Raw genomic sequence first — 20,585 nt, 5'->3', positions numbered from 1 at the left:
CCTGTTACGCCACGTAATTTAGCTTTTTGTTATAGGACCATATAGGCGCTCTCACAACATGGAGCCCTTGTCAGTATGCAGGACCTCTATCGTCGGCCACTTAACGTGTGGGAGGAGCTGCAAGGACTCGGATGGAATTCCCCGTCACGGACAGCAGCGCGCATACAATTAAGCAGCGCCGCCCATTCGCAACGAAGACCCCAATTCTTAGTCTGTGCGCGTTACCTCGAGCGCTTTGATGGCAGTGCAAAAATTTAACTGTCGTTACTTCTCGTATACTAACTCAGCAATTATTTACGCTCCAGGATAGAAGTTTCGCAACATTTTATCTGATGTAACGTGATATACAGTCCCTACACGGCATCCTTTTAGTCTGAACGTGTCGAATATGCTACTCGACAGGAACGTCAGAGGAAGATGGGCAGTATTAGCGCACGGAAGATGTAAGCTGGAACACAGACGACAAAACAAGCAACTTACCGACAACGGGTTGTATTTCTAATGTTCAGGAATGGTGGCTGTCTTTCGTAATGGTAGGTAGGAGAGTCTGGAAAACCTACTTATTTGGATGCAATAAACTGAAAATTAATTCATAGTGAATTTATGTATTCCCTGAACAGGTTTAAGTACGATATTCGAATATTTGAAATCGGTGTCAAAGATGATGGCACACAACTGACTGTTGGACAAAGGTCCTCAAAGAAAAGATGGTATCTTTGGGGCGGGGTCTCTGCGACCGCCAGATTTAACGAGTCGAACCTGAACCGGAAGCTACTCAAAGTGTCTGAGTAACTCGCCGGACTGTTTTTATAATCTGACATGCTGCTGGTCTGCACCGGATTATTTGCAGAGATACAGCAAACCCTGGGGATGTTCGCCGAGGTACCGCAGACGATGGCGGCAGTGAACTTCCAGACGACCCGGAGGAAAGATAGAAAATATAATTGCTCAGTAATCACAATGCAGCAGAGGAATTCTGTACACAGCAGAGAATCCATTGCTGGCGCTGATAACAATGCTCTTAACGTCTCTTTAAGAGACAGTCTTCACTCCTTCTGATGTGGTCATGTAAGCGTAGAAAAGTTGTGGAATGATTTCAAAGAGATAGTATCGACAGAAATTGAGAGATATACAGGTTGGTCCATTGATAGTGACCGGGCCAAATATCTCACGAAATAAGCATCAAACGAAAAAACTACAAAGAGCGAAACTCGTCTAGCTTGAAGGGGGAAACCAGGTGGCGCTATGGTTGGCCCGCTAGATGGCGCTGCCATAGGTCAAACGGATATCAACTGCATTTTTTAAAATAGGAACCTCCAGTTTTTATTACTTATTCGTGTGGTACGTAAAGAAATATGAATGTTTTAGTTGGACCACTTTTTTCGCTTTGTGATGGATGGCGCTGTAATAGTCACAATTTTAGAAGAACAGTTGGTAACAGGCAGGATTTTTAAATTAAAATACAAAACGTAGGTACGTTTGAACATTTTATTTCGGCTGTTCCAATGTGATACATGTACCTTTGTGAACTTATCATTTCTGAGAACGCATGCTGTTACACCGAGATTACCTGTAAACACCACATTAATGCAAGTCATCGAGGAAAACAGAAGTAATATCCGGTGTTCCCCAAAGAAGTGTTATAGGCCCTCTATTGTTTCTGATCTACACTCCTGGAAATGGAAAAAAGAACGCATTGACACCGGTGTGTCAGACCCACCATACTTGCTTCGGACACTGCGAGAGGGCTGTACAAGCAATGATCACACGCACGGCACAGCGGACACACCAGGAACCGCGGTGTTGGCCGTCGAATGGCGCTAGCTGCGCAGCATTTGTGCACCGCCGCCGTCAGTGTCAGCCAGTTTGCCGTGGCATACGGAGCTCCATCGCAGTTTTTAACACTGGTAGCATGCCGCGACAGCGTGGACGTGAACCGTATGTGCAGTTGACGGACTTTGAGCGGGGGCGTATAGTGGGCATGCGGGAGGCCGGGTGGACGTACCGCCTAATTGCTCAACACGTGGGGCGTGAGGTCTCCACAGTACATCGATGTTGTCGCCAGTGGTCGGCGGAAGGTGCACGTGCCCGTCGACCTGGGACCGGACCGCAGCGACGCAGGGATGCACGCCAAGACCGTAGGATCCTACGCAGTGCCGTAGGGGACCGCACCGCCACTTCCCAGCAAATTAGGGACACTGTTGCTCCTGGGGTATCGGCGAGGACCATTCGCAACCGTCTCCATGAAGCTGGTCTACGGTCCCGCACACCGTTAGGCCGTCTTCCGCTCACGCCCCAACATCGTGCAGCCCGCCTCCAGTGGTGTCGCGACAGGCGTGAATGGGGGGACGAATGGAGACGTGTCGTCTTCAGCGATGAGAGTCGCTTCTGCCTTGGCGCCAATGATGGTCGTATGCGTGCAGGTGAGCGCCACAATCAGGACTGCATACGACCGAGGCACACAGGGCCAACACCCGGCATCATGGTGTGGGGAGCGATCTCCTACACTGGCCGTACACCACTGGTGATCGTCGAGGGGACACTGAATAGTGCACGGTACATCCAAACCGTCATCGAACCCATCGTTCTACCATTCCTAGACCGGCAAGGGAACTTGCTGTTCCAACAGGACAATGCACGTCCGCATGTATCCCGTGCCACCCAACGTGCTCTAGAAGGTGTAAGTCAACTACCCTGGCCAGCAAGATCTCCGGATCTGTCCCCCATTGAGCATGTTTGGGACTGGATGAAGCGTCGTCTCACGCGGTCTGCACGTCCAGCACGAACGCTGGTCCAACTGAGGCGCCAGGTGGAAATGGCATGGCACGCCGTTCCACAGGACTACATCCAGCATCTCTACGATCGTCTCCATGGGAGAATAGCAGCCTGCATTGCTGCGAAAGGTGGATATACACTGTACTAGTGCCGACATTGTGCATGCTCTGTTGCCTGTGTCTATGTGCCTGTGGTTCTGTCAGTGTGATCATGTGATGTATCTGACCCCAGGAATGTGTCAATAAAGTTTCCCCTTCCTGGGACAATGAATTCACGGTGTTCTTATTTCAATTTCCAGGAGTGTATATTAACGACGTAGGAGACAAGCTGAGAAGCCGTCTTAGATTGTTCGTAGATGATGCTGTCATTTACCATTTTGTTAAGTCATCAGATGACCAAAACGAATTGCAAAACGATTTAGATAAGAAATCTGTATGGTGCGAAAAGAGGCAATTGACCCTGAATAAAGAAAAGTGTGAAGTTATTCACGTGAGTACTAAAAGAAATCAGCTAAATTTCGATTACACGATAAGACACACAAATCTGCAGGTTGTAAATTCAACTAAATACTTAGGGATTACAATTACAAATAACCTAAATTGGAACGATCACGTAGAGCAAACCAAAGACTGCGATTCATTTGCATAACACTTAGAAAGTGGAACAGGTCTACTAAAGAGACTGCTTACACCACTACACCACGCTTTTCCGCCCTATTCTGGAATATTGCTGTTTGGTGTGGGATCTGCCTCAAGTGGGACTGACGGATGACATCGAAAAAGTTCAAAGAAAGGCGGCTATTTGTATTATCGCGAAATGGTGGAGATAGTGCCACAGATATTATACGTGAATTGGAGTGGCAGTCATTAAAACAACCATGCGGTTCTAGGCGCTGCAGTCTGGAACCGCGTGACTGCTACGGTCGCAGGTTCGAATCCTGCCTCGGGCATGGATGTGTGTGATGTCCTTAGGTTAGTTAGGTTTATCTAGTTCTAAGTTCTAGGGGACTAATGACCTTAGAAGTTGAGTCCCATAGTGCTCAGAGCCATTTGAGCCATTAAAACAAAGGCGTTTTTCGTTGCGACGGGATCTTCTCATGGAATTTCAATCACCAGTTTTCTCTTCCGATTGCGAAAACATTCTGTTTGTACGCACCTACATAGGGAGAAATGATCATCACAATAAAATAAGAGAAATCAGGGCTCGCACAGAAAAATTTAAGTCCTTGTTTTTCCCGCGTGCCGTTCGAGAGTGGAACGGTAGAGAGACAGCTTGAAGGTGGTTCATTGAACCTTCTGCCAGGCACTTTATTACGAATTGCAGAGTAATCACGTAGCATTTTCTGTCCCTAGCCCACTCTCACTGTCCGCTAACTACGAGTACCTGGCTAGAAGGAGCCTTGATTTCTGCTCCATCCGAATACTATACCACCAGCCAGGGCTCGCTTAAGGCCCAAACGCGACAAGCAACCGACTGAGGGAGCTTAGTTGAGAGGGGCGCCAGAGACGCACGAGAGCAAAATTTTTATACAGCGTGTATCATAAAAAATAGTTGCAAATACAGACACGAGTGAATTTATACGGGGGAGGGCAGGTGGGATTCCCGGGCGGTAAATGTTGTCTCGCTTGTCTGGAAAAATGTTCTCGAACTGGACCTGTCAGTACATTAAACATTACGCCACCTGGAGTCTTATATGGAAAAAATAAGAGGCAGACTATTATACACTGCACACAGCACTAACAATTGCACGTTTGACGAATGTAGTTCCTGTTGAAAAACGCCTCTATTTCAAGGATTCTTCATGCTTCAAAGAGCCGTTCTGTCCCACTTGCAAATCAACTTACCTGAAGAGAACACTGAGTGACACTACTCAACTTGTGTTAAGATTTTGTTGATACGAGAATAGTAGATCCTCCAAGATTGTCTAAATAAGTGTCGGCTCGGGTACTTAAACTGAAGATGGTTCACGTTTAGAACGTTTCTTCTATTTAAACTGTAGGAGAATTGATGATCTATTTGATTTTCAGACAAAAAAACACCCATTTATGAGAACTGCGTAGAACTATTTATAAATGGAAAAAAAACTTCTGTCATTTTCGTATGATAACTTCTTTGTATTTTCCTTGTAATTACTCGTCACGAGTCATATTTGCCTATTAAACGTGTAAGAAAAGAGGTCAGTCACGGCCACTGTGATGCAGCATGCTGCTAATGGTCCCTCTCCAGCATTCTCGTCAGTGTGAAAGGGTTGTTGCTTGAAGCCACGTTCAGCTGCTCTCTGCTGTTATACGCAGGTACACGGTGTATCATGATACTGCACCCCACCTCAATCTACGTTCCTCACGTTTATCGATCGTATCAAGCGACCCGTCATATAAATAAACGTATGCGCTGTTAGCCGTAGCAGCGGCGTGCACTTCCTCGCACAGGCTGTATACTCCGTGCTGCTACTGCGTGACGCACCGGAAAGCCACGCAAAACCAGAAAGATTGCATCAGCCGCTTGTACCGTATAACTGATGTACCAAAACCTGTTGTCAAGGGAGCAGAGTGGCGCAGTGGAAGCGTGCTGGGCCCATAACCCAGAGGTCCGTGGATCGAAACCACGCTCTGCTAAATATTTTTGTCATCCTTGTATCAATCGTCTCAGTGTGTATTAACAAAGAATGATTTTCTTTGGAAAACGTTAATGTTGCACATCCATATTAATTTCTTGTTTCAGTTTCACAGCAAACTGTTCATACCAAGCTTTGGAAATACCGACCAAAGTCTCACGGGGGCCAGAAATCGAGGATAGTGTGAATTGGAATATTAAGGAAACCGACATTTTCTCTCTTCACATCTTTTGAGGGTAAATTACACGTACGTGATCCTCAAACAACTTCTGTAAAGCGCTAAAGTTTTTTTGGTTGTTTTAATAAGGCAGAATCTTTTGTAGTGACTAGAATACAGAAAAGATGCATCGTTTCTGTAAATCGATGTAAAGTGACAGCGCCTGCCGTTAGAAAGTTCAGCAACATTGTGTCTCAAAATTTCTGGTAATGGATGCAGCGGACTGTAACTGATGAGAAAATATTGCAACTAACTATGAATGACTGAAATTATTTTCACATGTTTACCCCTAGTTGTTACTAATCGAGACAATAACTAGTCTGATGCAAAGAAATGCATCGCATTTTTTAATACATTTCTTTCATCGATAAGAAAGTATAATTGAAGAGTTGTGCAGCTATTATTCAAGACAACTGGTAAGAAAGCACTCTTAGACGTGAAGAAGTTTATTAAAACTTTAGAACTACTCACTAGCAAGAAATACGACGAGTACATCATTTATATTACGGTATTACGAGAAAATCATAGTAAGAAGTAAAATTAAGGAGCATGTGTCTTGTGACCTACACATGACAGTTGCACGAAGGAAAGTAAAAATACTGCTAAATCTTCCTAAAATTATACTAGGTGATCTTTTAGTTACGTAAAGTTAATATGCCGTCCTATCTGCAGAGAAGATTTTCCACTTCAGTTGTTGGTGTTACAATTGGTGTTATCAGCCTGTAGTTCATATATAAAATTCGTGCCTGGCACAGTGTCAAAACAGTAATGGTTCGGTACACTTCTTTCACACAGAAACTACGCCTGTCGAGAGGTGACAGTCCTGCGATCAAAAGTTTCTGGCAATTTTGAAAACAGCTGAACAATAGCACATGAGATCTTACGTTTTCTCTACAGGTTCCGAATAGACCAAACTCTTAACACGGTCCCGTAGAAAAGTATGTTGGAGTTAGATCTGTAAACGATGCTATATCTCAGAGATATATTGCCCTTAGAGAACCAACCAAGTGTTTTCTATAGTAAACTATTAGATGTGCTCAGTCATTTGTCGGCGTTTGAAAAAATAGGTTTTTACTTCATGTGTTTACCCAAGTTCAGTAGCAAAGAGTTATACAACTCAAGAAATTAAAAAAAAAATAATAAAATCAGATCTTTTGCTCCGTGCATATTATACAAAGATTCTAGTGCCAAACTGAAAGAAATATGAATGCCTGAAACTCTGAAATCCGAAATCCGAATTTGCCATCACGACATTCTAGACTAGTTCAAAAATGTTCAAATGTGTGTGAAATCTTATGCTAAGGTCATTATTCCCTAAGCTTACACACTACTTAACCTAAATTATCCTAAGGACAAACACACACACCCATGCCCGAGGGGTGACTCGAACCTCCGCCGGGACCAGCCGCACAGTCCATCTAGACCAGTGATCGATAGGAAACTGTAGTTGGTAGCCAGCAGGGGCTCAGTATGGTATAAGACGGCTTGGCCTCAAGGCGACAGTTGTACGTCATTTATGGCAGCGTTCTAGTTGCCTGTTGCCTGGAAGTTCTGAGTTTCTTATTTCAAAATTACTATTGTCTACTTCCGTACACAACCGCCTTAATATTTACCACATCTTGATGGGGTTTAACCTTGTCAAGGTTTATTGCTTTCAGAGCAAATGCATTACTGACATCATATTGCATGTATAAATTTTGAGAGCTCAAAGAATACATAAGAGTCAGAAAACATACCCTAAAAGCTATGAGTTCGTTGCCTGAGTTGGCCCTCGTTGTTACAAAGCCACAAATGATTTATTTATAAATGAGGAGTAGTAACCGCGATGCCTTTCATTTCCATGAGCCAGCCGCGGTGGCCGTGCGGTTCAAGGCGCTTCAGTCCGGAACCGCGTGACTGTTGCGGTCGCAGGTTCGAATCCTGCCTCGGGCATGGATGTGTGTGATGTGCTTAGGTTTGTTAGGTTTAAGTTGTTCTAACTTCTAGGGGACTGATGTCCTAAGATGTTAAGTCGCATAGTGCTCTGAGCCATTTGAAAGCCATTTCCATGACTTGAGGTCAGATCAAGGAATCATAAGTGGTAAACTTGTTCTCCGCGGCTTGGGCTGCACGGAGAACGGAACAGACAGGCCGTTCCTGCTGACTGCAGTATTTCAGTCACGTCTGGTCGGAACACGTTGTCAGCTCGTGGAAGTATCTGCAAATGCTTCGCGGCAATTTCGACGCGGCTGGGGGCGTGATAAATTTTCCAGAACCGGCCGTCCATTAGCTTCTCCCCAGCAGCAAGATAATTAAACAGAGAGACGAGTGTCAGGTCCTAGATTATACATGAATAACAAGCCGCCCGATGCAAATTGCAGGAACGCAGCGCCGGAGTTGAACAGAGCTGTAGTACAAGCAGCGAGGTTTCATGTGCGCGAGCTGCGCAGCAATGACGTGAGTTGTCCAAACAACGTGCAGCAGGCGTTTAATGCAGCGCGAGCGAAGTGTTCATCTCAAGCCACTGGCTTCTAGATTTAGCAACTGCTTGACGTTAACGCGCGTTCGTTATCAGTTCGATATTAAACAGGCAGTAGTTGAGAAGGCAGCGAGACAGCGTTGTAGGCTATCCCCGATGTTATTGAACCTGTTCATTGAGCAGGCAGTGAAGAAATTAAGGAGAAATTTGGGAACGGATTTGAATTTAGGTAGAAGAAATTAAAACTTTGAGGTATGCCGACGGTATTGCAGTTCTGCCAGAGACGGCGAAAAAAAGAAAAAAAATTGAACAGAACGGATAGTGTATTGAAAAGAGGTTATAAGCTGAACACCAACAAAAGTAAAATAAAGTAACGGAATGCAAGCGAATTAAATCAGGCGATGCTGAGAGAATTGGATGGGGAAATGAGACACTAATACTAGATGTTAACATTTGCTATTTGGGCATCAATATAACTGACTGTGGGGCTAAGTAAAAAGAATGTAATGTGTAGACTGCTAATAGCAAGACAGCACATTAGAAAAAAAAAGAACTGTGTCAGCAGTGAACATGCATTTAAATGCTAGGAAGCTTTTCCTGAAAGTATATGTGTGAAGCGTAGCCTTGTACGGAAGTGAAAGGGGGTGATGAAACAATTCATATAAGCTTTTGAAATATGTTGGTATACAAGAATGCTGAAGATTACATGACTGGATCGGATGACTGCTGATAAGCAGAACAGACATTCATGTGAAACTTATTAAACTTAGGGATCGGTTGATAGGACACATCCTTGGGCATCAAACAATTGTCAATTTAGTGATGTAGGGAAGAGTGTGTGTGTACGTGGGGGAGGGGGGTTGGGGGTGGGGAATCGCAGAGGGAGAACAATGCTTGAATACATTAAACAGGTAGGTTACAGCAGTTATGCAGAGGTGAAGGGGACTGCAATGGCGACTGCTACGGTCGCAGGTTCGAATCCTGCCTCGGGCATGGATGTTTGTGATGTCCTTAGGTTAGTTAGGTTTAAGTAGTTCTAAGTTCTAGGGGACTGATGACCACAGATGTTAAGTCCCATAGTGCTCAGAGCCATTTGAATCATTTGGATTGCAATGGACAGACTGCTGTGAATGAGTCGCATTAAGCCAATCTTCGCTCTGCAGGTTGGTTGGCTGATTTGGGGAAAGGGACCAAATAGCGAGGACATCGTGAAGGATGGGGAAGGAAGTCGGCTGGCAGGGTCATTTTAAAGGAATCATCCCAGCATTTGCCTGAAGCGATTTAGGGAAATCACGGAAAACCTAAATCAGGATGGCCGGACGCGTGTTTAAACAGTCGTCCTCCCGAATGCGAGTCGCACTGAAGGGTGAGAACAGCTGAAGGAACTCGCTCGGTGTGTAATCCGATTTTATGTTCATGATCCCTACAGGAACAATACACAGCGAGTTAAATAAGATTCTACCAGAAGACTTCTTGGAACTTCGTATGTATGTTTTCTGTATTAGGCGAGTTCATGTGTTGCAACCGTTCTTATACGTTCTCCCCTGAGTCGGACAAACCTGTTACTACTAGCTCTATCCTTCTTCGAACACGACCGCTTCCAAGCATAAAAGCATGAAGCTATAAAATTATACCAATGTCTGCGGAAGTTTACCTGAAACGAAAATAATCCCCGTTGCTCAATACTCAGCGCAATGCACCCAATACTACTTTGTAATGACACGTTAAAACTGTCTACCCGTGCAGGATTCGAACGCGGGGGCTGTTCTCCTTGGCAGGGATCCGGTTTCGAGTCTCAAGCCGGCAAATATTTCGTCCGTCAAAATTTTCTTTAGATCTTAAATCGGCCATGGGACATGAAAATATCTAACGTATCGAAATGTAAATGAAACAAACTAAGCGTAAAGAAACTCCCATTGGATGCGAAATGCATTTCAGTGATTTTTGTGGTAAGCTTCCAGAGACTGATGAGATTTGTTTGCTGGACATTTTGATAAAAGCAGTTAGTTATTAGTATACTGTTATTGCATAATCCTTTCAATTCTTTTATTGATGTACTTCATTCACTTGATCGATTTCGATATTATAAGATTTCATCTTTAGATTTGCTTGTGGCAGTTCAGTTGAACCGAAAGAATGAAGTAAATGAAGTTATCCAAAACGTAACCACATCGAAAATCATCCGTTGAGTTGTAAGCATAAAACATGCTAGTTCTTTGTAAATCAGTATGAAAGTAAACATACAGTAACCGATTTCTCATTTGTTGGACACGAACGCTCCTTAGGTTTCACCCTTGAAGATGAATGACACGCAGAAAAGAATTTTTGGTTACCCGTGGCTCGTAGCGGAATTATTCGTGCGGTTTTTACTCCAAATAGCGTTGTATTGTACGGATACTTGTGAAAATGCATGTAACGCGTAATATGTGTTGTGTTCGTGACGATACTCTCTGCTGAAGCAGTAGTTAAGTTTTTGACCCTTTTCTCTCGTTCTTGAACTCTGGCAGCGCTGGAACACTACCATATGTGCAAGGGCGGATAGCAAAAAATTCACTGAATACAGAGTAATACAAGAAGGAGTTCACATACGGCACAAAACATAGGAATAGGCCTACGTATCTGTTTCTTTGGAGAAGCTGTTCTAGATGCTGACCGCCACAGTCCCGACAGATTAAAGCCATACGTGCACCTTGCGCTGTCACTGACGCTGAACAATGCCAGGAAACAGATGTACAACATAGCGACGAAGATAATCGCAGCAAGCAGTTCTATTTCAATAGCTGTTGGAGTCAGGAAAACTAGGCTTTTCACATGACCCTGCAAAAACACGTTTCTCAATGCTGTGGCTCCAGAATGATGTTTCTGTAATGTCGTTTAAGCGATATGACCATGAAACAGAAAAACCGTGAAAACTCCATCACTATTTTATTTATCAGGTTCTGTGGGACCATGAGAGCCAAACCTACTGTGTCGTGGAACAGATCCTATGATGCAGTATAAGAACAAACATAAGGACAACGACGTATACCAAATTCGCTAATTGACACTGCAGATCTGCCAGATCGCCCTTTTCTCGGTTACGAATACTCTAGTAGTGAAGATAGGTGCATTCAGTTTCTGAATAAGCCCGACTTAACACGCGGCACATATGCTGTACTGCACGAAACCTGATCCAGTTACACTGAGACTCCCCACTGGAGACCAAGGGTTTCTCGTTCCGGGAGAAGGAGTAAACTGTTCTACTTGGCACCGAGATGGCGATGATATGAGTAAAATTACTGTTTTCTTTTATGTTGCTACAGTTTGGGCAGTTACGTAAGGCAAGTGTCAGTGTGATTTGCAGAATAGGTTTGTTTATATGGCTTTTGAAATAAGTTGTCTTTGATGTGTTTCATTCAGATGGGTGAACGGAAGTGCCGTGTCGTCATAAAATTCTTTGATTTTGATGGTTTATCGACAACAGAAATCCATCGACAGTTGGCAAAGTTTGTATGTAATCCACTGCGGTATTTCTGAGCAATATTTAAACCGTTTTAAAACGAATCACACTAATCTTGTACGTCAATTCGTTATCGTGCGCTAGGTGTGGGTAAAGCATCTCACGACAGAAACCAAACACCAGGCAAAGCAGTGAGTAAAGGTTGGTGGTAATGTACTGAAGAATGCGAAGTCGCTTTCATCTACCGGGAAGGTTGTGGCCAGCATAAATTTCTTTCTTTTTTTGGATTAGCGATTCATCTTATTGATTACTTCGTAAAGGCGAGAATAGTAAGTATCGAGTGTTACACGAGATGTTTGAAAACAACTTGATAGAAACAAATACCCGATAACAGGCTTAGATTGAAAAACAAAGAAAAGGAAAGAAAATAAACGACTTGTTGGAACATCCATCATTTTAACCAGATTTGGCACTCTACCACAATTACCATATGAAAATAAATTAAGAATTCTACAAAGAAGTTATGGTTGTCGTAAATAGCTACTTTACAGATGTCCCGGAAGCACAATTTATAAATTTAATTCGCATTCTAGGAAAACGGCGGGCAAAGCGCATTGAGCCGAAGCGAAATTGTGTTTTTTCGACACGGAACTTCCATTGCCAGCTCGACAAATCTTTAGCTTGCCACTGTATTAAAACACTCAGCTGACACCCACAATAACGCACTGAGCGAGGTGGCGCAGTTGCGAGACAGTGGGCTCGTTCTAGGGTGGACGGCGCTCCAAATGTCAGCGTGGCCATACAGATATGGGTCTTCTATGATTCCTCTAAATAGGGATGGTCCTTTGTGAACGACACGGTTAATTTCCTTCCCAATATTTTCCCACCACCAGCTTCTGCTCAGTCTTTAATTATTTGTCGTCGACGGAATGTTAAACTCTTTTCTTAATTCCTCTTCTTCCCTGATCAGCCTTTAAGTCTGTCGATAGTTGAGACACACGACGTTTACAGTGTGTGGATAAATATGTGGAAACACCAAAAACACAACATATTACCAACCGTAAAACAGTGCAGGAAAACCATTGGCCTTCAAAATAGCTTCCAGTCGTCCTGCGTGTTTCTCAAGGGAATGTTGTACCATTCTTCCTGAAAATTAGTCACAGGTTGAAGTAACAATGATGGAGGTGGCTAGCGATCACGTACCCTTCTCTCCAAAGGCTCAATGATATTGAGATCTGGTGACCGTGGCGGCGAGGGGAGACGCTAAAATTTATCCTCGTGCTCACAAAACCAGTCCTGGACGAAGCGAGCTGTGTGTGAACAGGGGCCCTTTCGTCTTGGAATATAGCATCATCACTGGGGAGTGAACATTATACTATGGGACGGAGGTGATCAATCAAAATAGTCACACAGTCCTTGGAAGTAATACGACCTTCCAGACTAATCATGGGTTTTCTTGGAATGCTACAGTATGGTTGCCAAAATCACCACCGAAGCCTTACCGTGTTTCACTCTTGGGACGTAAGATCGGCCAGAAGTTGGAAACAGTGCGAAACGAATCTCATCCTACCGAATGACTTTCTTCCGTTGCTCAGCGGTCCAGGTTTTATGGTTTCGGCATAATGTTTTCCCGTTACGTGCATTTGCATCACTGACGAGTGGTTTTGGAGGTCCAGTTCGCCATGCAATTCCCTGCTTATGGAGCTCCCTTCCTTTGTTTTGGTGCTGACATGGTTGGTGAGTGCGACATTCAGTGCTGCAGTGACTTTTGCAGCAGTGGTCGTCTTATTTTTGGTCTCAGTCGTATTCATTAACTGCCCTTCATGATCACTCCACACACACGTTTTTCCCGCAGTGTGACTTAGCAGATAATGTTTTCCCACTTTCCCTGTATGTGGTATAAATCTTCGATACAGTGCCTCCTGAAAATTGGAATTTTGTGGTACGGTCTTATGGGACCAAACTGCTGAGGTCATCGGTCCCTAGACTTAGACACTACTTAATCCAACTTCAACTTACGCTAAGGACGACACACACACACACCGGTGACCGAGGGAGGACTCAGACCTCCGACGGGGGTAGCTGCGCGAACCGTGGCAAGGCGCCCAGACAGCGCGGCACCACTTGAAACACCAAACACTTCGGCTACATAAGGTTAAGGAAGCGCCCAATATATGAGCTGCAACAGTTTACCCACATTCGGACGCACTGAGCTACGACATAATGAACTCACAAGTACACATACCACTATTCTGATAACGACTGGCCACGTACTGAGGACACTGGACAGTTGTCGTTCGTGGTCAACTCCAACAGCGCAACCTGCAGGCATGGCTAGAATTACCGAGCGAGGTGGCGCAGTGGTTAGCACACTGGACTCGCATTCGGGAGGACGACGGTTCAATCCCGTCTCTGGCCATCCTGATTTAGGTTTTCCGTGATTTCCCTAAATCGTTTCAGGCAAATGCCGGGATGGTTCCTCTGAAAGGGCACGGCCGATTTCCTTCCCAATCCTTCCCTAACCCGAGCCTCCGCTCCGTCTCTAATGACCTCTTTGTCGACGGGACGTTAAACACTAACCACCACCACCATGGCTAGAATTGATGTTCAAGCATGCGATTTCTCGCAGTGTTTCCATATTTTTGTCCAACACCTGTATTAATATAACAAAGCGTTACGACACGGAGAATTAGACCTCGCTTGACGGTTGAGGCCTAAATGAACAGTGTCCAAGGATATTTATTTGGAGACCTGGAGAAACCCTAACGTCCACTCTCTGGGATCGAGAGGCAGAGATACAGCGCACTGTGTGAAAGAGTTGCTGCCGGACTGTTGGGGCGATTGTCTGTGCGAATCGGCCTCGGAGCCCGTGGGACGGGTTCCACCGGAAGAGCTCTCTTGCTTGCAGGTGCTGCTCCCGCCCCTAGCGGACCCCTGCCACTCTGCCTGCGCTGCCAAATAAACCACGACGCTGTAACTGCCACTCGGCACAACGCTGCTGCGAGGTACAGGTTTTGTAATTAAAGCCCGGGCCCATCACAGCCGCGGGAAACGTCGGAAGCACGAGGGCTCCTGTTGTACACAGTGTTCCACGTAGTCAGCGCGTACCTAGAGCGCGCCCCGCTAAGCACAACAGCGCAGGCGCAGCGTTCGTCCGTCTCCGCACTACGATATGGCGCTGCCATAAAGACGGACCAAATTCTGCTTCCGCCGATCCGCGTATTAATATGTAACGCAGCCAATGAGATTGCTGCTAACGTAGAACCTTTTCTCCTCGCGGATCACACTCGCGCATTGATACATGAACGTGCGAGGTATTATAACGAGTGTACAGAACTCCGATTAATCAGTCTGCATTTGTCTGCACCAGTCTGTACCAGTCTGCATTAGTCTGTACCAGTCTGTACGAGTTCTACATCTGTCTGTACCAGTCTATAGTCAAGTTTCAGTCTGTGCCTAATAAGATTACCATATTCCTGTACATAGCCATGAAGATAAATGTATAGACACTTTTGTCAAGTATCAGAGATATGTGAGAATAAGATTAACGTACCAATACCAAAGGAACTTCAGATTCTCAATTGTAAATAGCATCCAGAACCAAGTTAAGTAATTTTTATGCTTGTTATTATTTTAATAAATGTATGTGAAAATTAATAAAGTTCTGTTTAAAGTTGGTCACCGTCATCTGCTACTCTAAGCGTGCAAGTGGCATTTCTATCGTCCGACCTAACGGCAGAAGATAAACAGGCCACGATAAGACCACGAGACATATTGCTGACACTCGCCTACTTCGTTAGAGCGACAAGTCAAATAATCTGATAGTGTGTGTACTGAAGATCTTACAGTACGCTCACCATTGCTCCGAAATAAAGACGTGCCTCCATACCGCCTTTCGGCCAAGTACGAGCGCAATGAATCCTCGCAGCTGCAGTACCAGCATCGAGCACACCGATAATGTGCCGCTTTTCAGTGAGATTAGCGACAAAGTGAAAATCAAAGTCGGTGAACACGTGGTGACCAAGCCAAAGACCGCACGACGGACGAAGTAAGGGGCATGTAGGAAGCAAACTAGGAGAAACATAGGAGTGTATGTCGCCAAAAATGTTTGCTTATGTGAAACATAGGCACTATTTCGAGAAATAAATTTCTGAACATGTGTGTCTGGAGTACAGAAGAAGTAAATAACAGGCCACTGGAAACACAGAAAAGAAGCAGTTGAGATGTGGTGTTGTAGCCGTAGAGGCGGTGGGAATTAATGGGACGGGGATGATAAAGGGTGAAGAGATTATTTACGGAATCGGCAAGGATAGGAATACATGGAAAAAATTAGCTAGAGAAGTTGATGAGCTAAAATGGCACGTATTAAGACATCAGGGAAGACAGTTAAAAATTGTAGACGAAGTGTCAGATATGGGAATATATAGAACAAATAAGTGAGAACGATGGTGTACAGGGTGTTTATAAATTACTTACACAAAAGTAACCTTTAATTAAGAAAAAAGTAAACAACTTAGAGAAATGTTTGATGGAGCACTGAATCAGCATATCTTCAAGTTTTATTTCCAAATGTTCAGTATAACTACCTTTTTTAAGACAGCAAGTGTCCCATCTGTGATCAGTTTCCCGCCAGATCCTATGAAGCAAATCTTGATGTATGGCCGTAGCTGCTTGTGCTGTCCGTTGTCACAGATCGCCGGCGTTTCCAGGAAACGGGGGAACAAACAGTCTATCTTTTATGTGACTCTCCACACAGAAGTCCATTGGGGTTAACTCAGGTGTCGTGGTGGCCAGGATATTGTTCCACAACGTCCAGTCCAAGTCGGCACCTTCCTACGGGGATACGAGACAACTTCATGGTTAACGTGGGGGCGCCCCCTATTGCTGGAAAATAAATTCAGTGTCCGTATCCTGTTCTAATTGAGGCATTAGATAACGTTCAAGCACGTCCAGATAACGATACGCCAGTTACAGCTCACTCAGCAACAAAAAGGACCGTATATTTTGTTACAGGTTACGTAAAAACATTTACCTTAGGCGAGTTCCGTACATGTTCGATTACGCGACGAGATTCCTGCTCACTCCATAACCGAACATTATGCTGATGAAAGGTGACTTCGTCGCTGAATATGACATTCCGCACGCTCTGCACCGTTATACGAATCCAGGATGACAGCTGGAATAATTCTTTCGCATATACCACCTAGCGCGAACATCAGAAACTAACAGCGTTAGGCGGGAATAAAACTTGAAGACACTGCATTCATAACTGTATCAAACATTCCCGTAAGTTATTTACTCTTTTCGCAACTAAGGGATTTTTTTTGATTCATCAGTCTTCTGACTGGTTTGATGTGGCCCGCCACTAATTCCTCTCCTGTGCCAACCTCTTCATCCCAGAGTAGAATTTGCAGCCTACGTACTCAATTATTTGCTCGATGTATTACAATCTCTATCTTCCTCTACAGTTTTTACTCTCTACAGCTTCCTCTAGTACCATGGCAGTCATCCCTCATGTCTTAACAGATGTTCTGTCATTCTGTTCCTCCTCCTTGTTAGTGTTTGCCACATATTCCTTTCCTCTCCAATTCTGCGCAGAACCTGTACATTCCTTACCTTAACAGTCCACCTAATTGTCAACATTCGTCTCCAGCACCACATCTCAAATGCTTTGATTCTCTTCTGTTCCGGTTTTCCCTCAGTCCATGTTGCACTGCCATACAAAGCCGTGCTCCACACGTACAGCCGCGCGGTATTAGCCGAGCGGTCTGAGGCGCTGCAGTCATGGACTCTGCGGCTGGTCCCGGCGGAGGTTCGAGTCCTCCCTCGGGCATGGGTGTGTGTGTTTGTCCTTAGGATAATTTAGGTTAAGTAGTGTGTACGCTTAGGGACTGATGACCTTAGCAGTTAAGTCTCATAAGATTTCACACACATTTGAACATTTTCCACATGTACATTCTCAGGAATTTCTTCCTCAAATTAAGACCCGTGTTTGATACTAGTAGCCTTCTATTGGGCAGGAATGCCCTTTTAGCCAGTGCTAGTCTGCTTTTGATGCCCTCCATGCTCCGTCCATCATTGGTTATTTTTATGCCTAGGTAGCAGAATTCCTCAACTTCATCTACTTCGTGACCATCAATCCTGCTGTTAAGTTTTTCGCTGTTCTCTTTTCTGATACTTTTCATTACTTTCATCTTTCTTCGATTTACTCTCAATCCATATCCTGTACTCATTAGACTGTTCATTCCGTTCAGCAGATCCTGTAATTCTCTCCACTTCCACTGAGGATAGCAAATGCCATCAGCGAATCTTATCATGGATGTCCTTTCACCTAGAATTTTAATCGCACTCTTGAACCTATTTTCTATTTCCATTATTGCTTCTTCGATGTATAGATTGAACAACAGGGGTGAAAGACTACATCCCTATCTTACGCCCTTCTGAACCCGAGCACTTCGTTCTTGGTCGTCCACTCTTATTATTCTCTCTTGGCTCTTGTACATATTGTATATTAACTGTCTCTCCCTATAACTTACCCCTACTTTTCTCAGAATTTCGAACATTTTACACCATTTTACATTGTCGAACGCTTTTTCCATGTCGACAAATCCTATGAACATATCTTGATTTTTCTTTAGTCTTGCTTCCATTATCAACCGCAACGTCAGAATTGCCTCTCTGGTGACTTTAGCATTCCGAAAGCCAAACAAATCGACATCTAACTCCTCCTCAATTGTCTTTTCGATTCTTCTGTAAATTATTCTTGTAAGCAACTTGTACTGCCCGATAATTCTCACACCTGTCAGCTCTTGCAGTCTTCGGAATTGTGTGGACCATATTTTTCCGAAAGTCAGATGGTAGACTATGTCGCCGGACTCGTACATTCTACACACAAACGTGAATAGCCTTTTTGTTGCCACTTCCCTCAATGATTATAGAAATTATGATGGGATATTATCCATCCGCTCTGCCTTATTTGATCCTAAGTCTTCCAAAGCTCTCTTAAATGATGATTCTAATATTGGATCCCCTACCTCTTCTAAATCGACTCCTGTTTCTTCTTCTATCACATCAGACAAATCTTGCCCGTCATACAGGCCTTCAGTGTACTCTTACCACCTACCCGCTCTCTCCCCTCTGCATTCAACATTGGAATTCCCGTTGCACTCTTAATGTTACCACCCTTGCTTTTAATTTCAGTGAAGGCTGTTTTGAGTTTCGTATGTGCTAAGTCAGTCTTTCCGACAATCGTTTCTGTTTCGATCCCTTCACATGTTTCATGCAGCCATTTTGTGTTAACTTCCCTGCACGTCTTATTTATTTCATTCCTGACCGACTTGTATTTCTGTATGCCTGAATTTCCAAGAACAGTTTTGTACTTCCTTCTTCCGTCGACCATCTGAAGTGTTTCTCCTGCTACCCATGGTTTCTTCGCAGTTGCTTTCTTGGTACCAACGTTTTTCTTTCCAACTTCTGTGATTGCTCTTTTTAGAGCTGTCCGTTCCTCTTCAACTGTTGTGCCTACTGAGCTATTCCTTACTGATGTATCTATATCCTTAGAGAACTTGAAGAGTATCTCGCCATTCGTTAGTACTTCTGTATCCCACTTCCTGGCGTTTTGATTCTTCCTGACTAATCTCTTAACATTTAGCCTACTCTTCATCACTACTAAATTGTGATCTGAGTCTATATTTGCTCCTGGTTACGCCTTACAATCCAGTATCTGATTTCGGAATCTCTGCCTGACCATGATGTAATCTAACTGATGGTTCTAATGGCTCTGAGCACTATGGGACTTAACTTCTGAGGTCATCAGTCCCCTAGAACTTAGAACTACTTAAATCTAACTAACCTAAGAACATCACACACATCCATGCCCGAGGCAGGATTCGAACCTGCGACCGTTGCGGTCGCGAGGTTCCAGACTGTAGCGCCTAGAACCGCTCAGTCACTCCGGCCGGCGCAATCTAACTGAATATTCCCGTATCACCCGGCCTTTTTCAAGTGTACCTCTTCCTCTTGTGATTCGTTAACAGAGTATTCGCTATTACTAGCTGAAATTCATTACAGAACTCAATTAGTCTTTCTCTTCTCTCATTCCTTGTGCCCAGCCTTTTCTTCTACTCTTTCCCGTACAACTGCATTCCAATCCCCCATGACTATTAGATTTTCATCTCCCTTCACGTACTGTATTACCCTTTCGATCTCCTCGTTTACTTTCTTTATCTCTGCATCTTCAGCTTGCGACGTCGGCATGTATACGTAAACTATCGTTGTCAGTGTTGGTTTGCTATCTATTCTGATAAGAACAACCCTATCACTGAATTGTTCACGGTAACACGCTCTCTGACTTACAAAACGAATCCTATCCATAAAGAATTCTACTCCCGTTATACCATTTTATGCTGCTGTTGATACTGCCCTATACTCTTTGTCTTCTTTCCATTTCACTTCACTGTCGCCTGCTGTATCTAGATTGATTTTCTAGCTTCCCTATCACGTTCAGGCTTCTGACATTCCACGTCCCGACTCGTATAACGTTAACCTACAGACCACATGTCCTATGGATACACGTTGTGTGCCTTTAATGTAGTAGTTTCCACTGCCTTCTACATCCTCATGCCCTCATGCCGTTGATCATTGCTGATTCTTCCGCCTTTAGGGGCAGTTTCCCACCCTAAGGACAAGAGAGTGCTCTGAACCTCTGTCCGTTCCTCCACCCTCTTTGACAAGGCCGTTCACAGAATGAGGGTGACGTCTTATGCCGGAAGTCTTCAACGGCCAATTCTGATTATTTATCAAAATTTAAGCGGTAGTGGGTTTCGAACCCGGGACCGAGAACGTTTTGATCAGCAATCAAAGTCGCTACCCCTTTTTATATTTCATTCTGTTCGTTATCGTTCGTCAATTTTTTAGGGGCGGATGTCCCATGACGCCCGTTCAGGTTACTCATTGATCCGTTCACTCATTTTTTATTGCAGAGGGCAGCCAACCCTCTTGACCGAACACGCTGCGCTACCGTGCCAGCACCCCTTGACCACGGGTACAAGTCGAGTGCCCCTTACAATTATGTAATACCTGA

At 44.3% G+C, this 20,585-nt stretch overlaps 1 protein-coding gene across 1 annotated transcript in view; it reads right to left on the bottom strand.

Moving 5' to 3' along the window:
- Positions 1-20,585, bottom strand: part of LOC124775741 (uncharacterized transmembrane protein DDB_G0289901-like) — a 95,552-nt gene that overhangs the window by 74,269 nt on the left and 698 nt on the right. The window lies entirely within an intron of this gene.

Source organism: Schistocerca piceifrons, chromosome 2, assembly GCF_021461385.2.
Source record: "Schistocerca piceifrons isolate TAMUIC-IGC-003096 chromosome 2, iqSchPice1.1, whole genome shotgun sequence".
Taxonomy (NCBI): Eukaryota; Metazoa; Arthropoda; class Insecta; order Orthoptera; family Acrididae; genus Schistocerca; species Schistocerca piceifrons.
Note: the sequence above shows the minus strand (reverse complement) of the source record. Positions and strands in the feature narration are given on the sequence as shown.